Here is a 7,530-nt window from a genome sequence, read left to right as displayed (position 1 = left end):
CTCCTGCTCCAAAAAACAATAATTACCTTTGTAAAGATAATGCGCAAACATCTATATTCAGTCTTGAGTTACTCTTTAAAATAGCAAAAGTGCATCTTTGCTTGGATATTTATTTCAAAGAAACCTCATAGGCACCTAAAGCTGAATTTATAGTCTTATTTCTTTAAGCAATTTCATTTTCTAGTTTAAATTTTCTATCACAGTCAATGCAACCATCATTGAGCCAAATATCACAATCCAGTGACAAAGAATAAACTTGGATAACTATCTTTCTAATTTCTAGTTTTCCATTCCATACTCTCCGCTGAAAATCTTAAATATTTATTTTTGAAATTTTATTTTTGAAATTTAATTTTTTAAATGTAACCCAAAGGATATGTTTTATTTATTTGAGAAAGAAAGAAACAGAGAGAGAGAGAGAGAGAGAGAGAGAGAGAGAGAGAGAGAGAATGTAGACATGTTTATTTTGTTTTGTTTTTTCTTCTTTCTTCTTTAGGGGATTGTTCTTTGATCCATCTGATGTAGTTCGATTCTATAATATATGTATTTTTTAACACTGTGCATCTGTCTACCATAGCCTTCTGAGAATCATATAGTTGCAGTCTTATATGTATTCATGTAATTGTTCCATTCATTTCCATTTTATTTCTAGACACCTACCATTTCAAAACCTGTTGTTTCTTGTAATGTGAAGTATGGATTTTTAATGTGAGATGTGGTATCTGTAATTGTAGTCCAAAATAATTATTTGTTGAGTCAGTCAATCAATCTCTGAAAATTAAACTAGTGTACAATAGAATTCTAAGTTACATTCCTGGATTTTTAAACTATATTCTCTGACATTTGCTCACTCTAGAACACTTTATGACTTGCTCTTTCTGAACATGTTTCTTTCCTTTACACATTTTCCCTGCATTCTCTTCTATTTCTGTCACGCTTTCTCACACAAATCTCCAGTTCTACCTTTTGAAATTCTACACTAATTTGAAACCCTACCTTGAATGTTATCACTACATTATTTCTATCCTTTTAATTTCATAATTAAAAAAAAAATCTGTTCAAAGGTACTTATAGTCTATGTTGTGTTATGGTAATGTTTACACTCTTCTGACTGTCTTATAGACCTCAAAGGATCTGTAAGCTAGTTGAGTACAAGTACAGTCTTTCCTTTTGCTTTCTATCCCTGCAAGATATGAGTCAGTGCTTTGATGGTAAAATTCATCACATTTTTTTTAAATATATTTTATTGATTTTTTACAGAGAGGAAGGGAGAGAGATAGAGAGTTAGAAACATCGATGAGAGAGAGACATCGATCAGCTGCCTCTTGCACATCTCCTACTGGGGATGTTCCCGCAACCCAGGTACATGCCCTTGACCGGAATCGAACCTGGGACCTTTCAGTCCGCAGGCTGACGCTCTATCCACTGAGACAAACCGGTTTCGGCTTCATCACATTTTTAAAGTAAATTGAAAAGCTCAAGATCATAGAGGAAAGACAGGTATCAGAATCCTCATCTCATCACACCATTGTATTTAGTCTCTGAATTTGGCTTAGAAATTGTTGGTAATATGAAAAAAAATATACTCTATTATTTAAAATCCAATTTCAGGTTGACATGGAAATTATAGGTACATAACATTATAATTTGTTAGTTATGTAAGTTTATTGTTAATTAAATAAAAATTCTAAATATATTGTTATCTATTAGGCTTTTATTTGGCCAGTTGCATAATACTTCTTCACATGGTTATAATCTTGGAACATTACATAACATATACTTTAGTTAGGCTAAATAATTTTAAATAATGCTACTCTGGAATTGCTTAAAGTAAACCCTTAAAACATCAAAGCAATTTACAAAATGACAGCAGTAATGCTTTTTGCAGTTTATTTACAGGTCCTAGCCATACACAATGATGCATTTATTGATTTACAATATCTGTGATTATCAAGATTAATTATTTCTCAAGTTGCCTGGCTTAAGATATATACTGCATTCAATAAATGTTGATGTTTCCTTTTAGAAAGTCAATATAGTTATAAATTATGTAATTTCTTGTGATATTTCTAACTGAAAAAGTAATTCCTTCTTTTGAAAATACACTTTTGAAAATCCTTGTCTTTGAGAAAGATAGCTTGTAAAGATTACCATAATTTGTTGAAATAAATATATTTTACTAAGATTGTTTTATTTTAGCTCTAATACTCTATTTTGAATTATTTACATTTTTATTATTTTTGAAAAGTCTAGGAATGAGTAGAATTGATTCAAGTTTTTATACAGAATAGCACAAAACAAATACAGTGTATAGTAACCCACACACATTAAGTCAACATATCATTAGAAGATCAAAAGGAAGTGGAAAAGCCTACAAGATGATAACATATAATACATGGAAGATTTATTCTCTCTGTAACACCCAACTCCCCGAAAGTTAATGTGACACCTCATTCATAGACACAGTTGGATTTACCAGCGTGAAGAAGATTCTCTGAGGCAAAAATAAGACTGTAAGTGTATAAAATGTGAACATGAAATGATAGAACATTACTACTATGGATTAAATTGTGTTCCCCCAAATTCATATGTTGAATTCTTGTGGTGATGATTAGATGAGAGACAATTAAATTTAGATGCAGCCATGAAGGTGGGGTCCTCGTGATGAGATCAGTACCCTTATGTGAAGAAATCATAGAGAACTCACCATCACTTTCTCCCCATCTTGAGAAGACACAGGAAGAAGGTTGCCATCTGCAAATTAGAAAGAGAGGTCTCCCTGAAACCGGTTGGGCTCAGTGGATAGAGCGTGGGCCTGCGGACTGAAAGGTCCCAGGTTTGATTCCGATCAAGGGCATGTACCTGGGTTGTGGGCACATCCCCAGTAGGAGATGTGCAAGAGGCAGCTGATCGATGTTTCTCTCTCATCGATGTTTCTAGCTCTCAATCTTTCTCCCTTCCTCTCTGTAAAAAATCAATAACATATATTTAAAAAAAAGAAAGAAAGAGAGGTCTCACCAGAAAATGACCATGTTGGCAACCTGATCTTGAAATTCTAACCTCTAGAACTATAAGAAAATAAAAGTTCTGTTGTTTAAGTCACCCAGTCAATCTTATTTTGTTATGGTAGCCTGAGGTAACTAATATAATCAACAAGAGTTACACACAAAAATATGGCATTATATTTTATACTACCAAAGTAGTTATAGAATCGGAATACTGTGGAAATTTATTAAGAAATGCTTACCCATGAAAAAGTAATTTAAGTTGTGTAACCAATGATCTTTCAAAATTAATTTTAAATTAAAATAAAACTTTAGTTTTAGTAATCAAACATCTTTACTTTCAGGGTATTACTTTGTTGTTTCTTTAAAGCTAAAACCCAAAAGTTAAAGTTATGTAATGTCATTTTACTTATGGTAACATTTTTATTTCTTCGCAGCAATGAGATTCATTTTCATAGCCTATTCCACTGGTAGGATTATTTAGAGAAAAATAAGCAACTAGTCAGTGAAAATACATTGGGCATACGTCACTTCAAAGTGATAAGTACTTATATTGAAGCTCATATAATTACATAGTTGGAAGAGATTTCTTTATTATCTTCCTTTATATCTTACAGATGAGGAAGCAATACTTTAAAATTATTTAGAAACTGATGTATAGATGCAAGAGATGTAGCCAGGTATTCTTACATCCATTAAGTGTCTTTGTAGTGTTGTCCTATGTATTATTTTATACACTTTTTAAAATTTCTAAATCATTTTAACTTAAAATTAAATGTGTATACACAATACTTATAAAATATTTTGCAAATAAAAACAAAACTTAATTATATCATTCAAATGATAAAATGTGATTTTTTTCAAACAATCAAAAGTTAAGTAGAAATCTAGTTTTATCAGTATTTTATCATTTGTTTATTTATTTTATTTATTTTAGAGAGAGGAAAGGAGAAAGGGTGAGGGAGAGAGAAATTTGTTGTTATTTGTGCCCTGACCAGAGATTGAACCTGCAACCTTGCGGTATTCAGATGATTCTCTAACCAACTGAGCATCCAGCCATGGCAGTATTCTGCCATTTTAAGTAGGTATTCTGACCTAATTGATGTGACAAAATATTTTAAACCAATACTATAATAATATTTGCAAATTCAATTTAAGCAATGTAAACATTACCCATCTAATTAACTTCCTAATAATTTGAATAGTACATAACATATAAATCTTGCATTTAATAATGCAACCAACATTAATAGAAGCATTGCTTATGAAATTTAGGAACCTGGAACATATATGTGATCACATATGTTTTAAATAAATACAATATAAATTTTCTTCGTTTTAAAAACTTACTGTGTCCATGAATAAAAATAAGTTTTAATAAACTATTTTATACACATATTTTAGTAAATTCACATATGTAAGCCCATATTATTTATTTTAAATTATTTCATTAAAAATGTAATTACTTATTGAAATACTGTATATTTTCAGGCATTTGAGATCAATATTTACTAATTAAAGTCTCCACTCTTCTAGAAGCAATCCATGAGTATGGCTATTTAAAAGTAAGTTCTCCTGAGAAAAAGAACTCACACAAAAGAATAATACCACGGAGGATTCAGGGGACCTGGTAATATTTTGTTTCTTCTGTAGATGGGTGTGTTTACTTTCAGTAAATGTCGGGGTCCAACCCCAGCAGGTCCAGGGGTTCTCAAAGGCGTAGACGGAGTCGGCAAAGAAGGAATTACACAGAGATAGCATTCAGTTGATCAGCAGCCTAGCCAGGATCTCTAGCCAAGTTCTGGTCAGGATCTCCAGCAAAGTTCTGGTTAGGATCTCCAGCCAGGTTCTGTGTCCATGTTCTCTCGCTAGGTTCTCCAGCCAGGTTCGGTCGCCAGGTTCTGTAGCTGGGTTCTTCAGCCAGGTTCTGTCTAGGTTCTCCAACCAAGTTCTGTAGCCAGGTTCTGTCCAGGATCTTTTGCCATGTTCTGTCTCTTGGTTCTGTCTCTCGGTTCCGTCTTCTAAGTTCTGTCTTCTATTGTCTTGTTGCATCTGTATTTATACCAGTTGATTCTAATCCTATCAATCTCTATTCCAAAGGTTACGGCGTTTCTTATCTCCATTCCAGGGAGTAAAGATTATGTACTTAAGCATGATTGTTCATAGTTAAAGTGATTAATTACCCGCCTGGCAGTTAAGGGGTTTTATTCCCTCCCTAACTTCAGGGGAAAATCCCTACCTGGGGAAACAACCTTTCTCAGAGAGGTGACCTTGGTTAAAATACATAGTGCCAAGAAGGTGAGCAAATATATTAAGAACAGTATGCCATATATGCCAGGTCCCTTGAAACAGCAAGGATGGGCCGGCTCCCGGCAAGTAAATTTATCACCAGTGCAATTATATGATTATGTACCATTATGTATTTAGGTTATACATTCTAATTTAAAAATTAGATTTTAAAAAATAGCTTGAGCAATCGAAGAACTTGTATGCATGTGTTCATGGCCCATGGATGCAGAAAGTGGTGTGGTAAATGCCTGGGTGGGAGCTGGGTGCAGGGTGGAGGGGGTCATGGGGAGGAAAGGAGGGCATCTGCAATACTTTCAACAATAAAGATAAACAAAAAATCCTACATAAACACATTAGTCTAAAAAAAAAAAAGCCTGATAAATATCCTTAAAACTACAGAACATAAAGTCAGTCCAGAAGTGCTAAACATGAACTGAAAAATATGCACGTTTCACTAAATACCAGGAACAATTTGCTATTCCTGCAGCAGATCTAATAAGTGAAAATATAATTATTAGTTCTCCTTGAAAGACACTTACAAATTACTATTATTTGAAATAAGCCTGTAGCTGAAAAGATTGTCATTTTTATTATTACAGGTAGCATGACTAGTTTGGAGTTCTCTGCAAAACTATTATAAATATTCAGTCATCCGTCTATTAGCCATTTAGTCAAGCATTTTGCCTCTGCAGGGTCCAAAAGGATATTCTCTGTCTTGGTGTCCTAGCACTCTCTCTTCCTTAAAACCTTTATTTCTGTTCTTTAGTTTGAATGCAAAGTTTAACGAACCAAACATTGTTACCACCTAATTTCATCTAAAAAAGAGAAATCTTGTAGGATCTGAAATAACAAAGACAAAACAAAAAATAAAACTAGCCAAAGTCTTTTTTACAAAGACTTGTAGCAAACCCATGTTTTCACAGAACAAAGACCAATGTACTAACAGATGGTCCCCCACCCCATTCAATATCTGGAAACTTCTAGGGGAAAAGCGTTGAAGTTCCAAAAGTGTCTCTTTCTGAATAAAGCACGCCAGTAAAAGTGGAGAAATTAAGAATTTTTGGAAAGCAGGAGCTCTTTGTACACCCGTGTGCCTCTTTGAACATGCTTATGAGAAATGCTTTAGGAGACAATAAAAAATTCAGAGTTCATTCTTCTTCTTCTTCTCTAGCTCTTTGCAAATATATAACCCGAGTCACTTAATTAGTAATAGTCAACTACTAACTACAGTGGGCTTCTAATTTATTAAATTCTGATTTTTTTAGCATGGACCTGAGTCAAATATCTGCTTTAGGGTGGTTAGAAGAATGGCTAGTTGTTTGGGGGAGAGGCTCAGGTAAAAGCCAGACACCAGGGAATGCAGAGGGGCCCCTCAAAGGCCTCTGGGCTCCAAAGGCTCCTGGCTGTGCTTGAGGGTGAGCCTTTCGAAGAGATCTTCGATCCTCGCCCAGCACAGCCTGGGGGCCGGCAGCCTGCGGAGGTGAGTCAGGTGTGGCCCATCTTCTGGATGAGCTTCACCTCTCACCCCGGAAGTGGTTCTGCAGGAAGTCACGGGAAGGAGGGTCTGTGGGGAGAACCAGGGCCTGCAGCTCCAAGAGGGCCTGGTTCAGGTTCCTCTCCAAGGCCAGGGCGGCCTCCCTGACATCCTGGGAGGCTCCAGCACGTCCTGGAAGAGAAGGCGGCCATCGCGCTGGTTTTGCATCTTTAAGATGCTCAGCGCCCTCGGCTTCTCCGCCAGCTCTCGGAAGAGGGGCCCACGCCCTCCATCGCACACAGTCAGGTGGAAACAGAGCCCATAGAGGTAGGTGTGGGGGCCGCAGACGCAGGTTGGCCAGGCGGTTGACAGCAGCCTCCACCTGATGGAATAATTCTGGCGGATCTGGGAGCTTGTGGTTGTTCGGCAATAAGGAGTGAAGGTAGGAAAAAACTGGTGTGTTGGCTGGTCCCGGAGGTGGTTCTGAAGGTGGTGACTGGATAAGATGCTGGAGGGGGGCCGGAGGCTGGAAGAAGGGGCGTCCCTGGGTCTGTTCTGTCCAAACACTGTTGAAGCGAGAGACTGATCCGGAACCGCCGGGGACACTGTGAACATTCGCATTTTTATATGACTATCTGAGGTAGAAAAACAAAACAAAACAGAAAATGTGGCCCAAAGCACACATTGGCTAAGGTTCAAACCAGGAAAATGTTATATGTTAACACCTTACATCTTTCTAAAATTATGTTTTAAAATTGAAGT

This window comes from Myotis davidii, unplaced genomic scaffold, assembly GCF_000327345.1.
Source record: "Myotis davidii unplaced genomic scaffold, ASM32734v1 scaffold735, whole genome shotgun sequence".
NCBI lineage: Eukaryota > Metazoa > Chordata > Mammalia > Chiroptera > Vespertilionidae > Myotis > Myotis davidii.
This window is presented reverse-complemented; position numbering follows the sequence as displayed.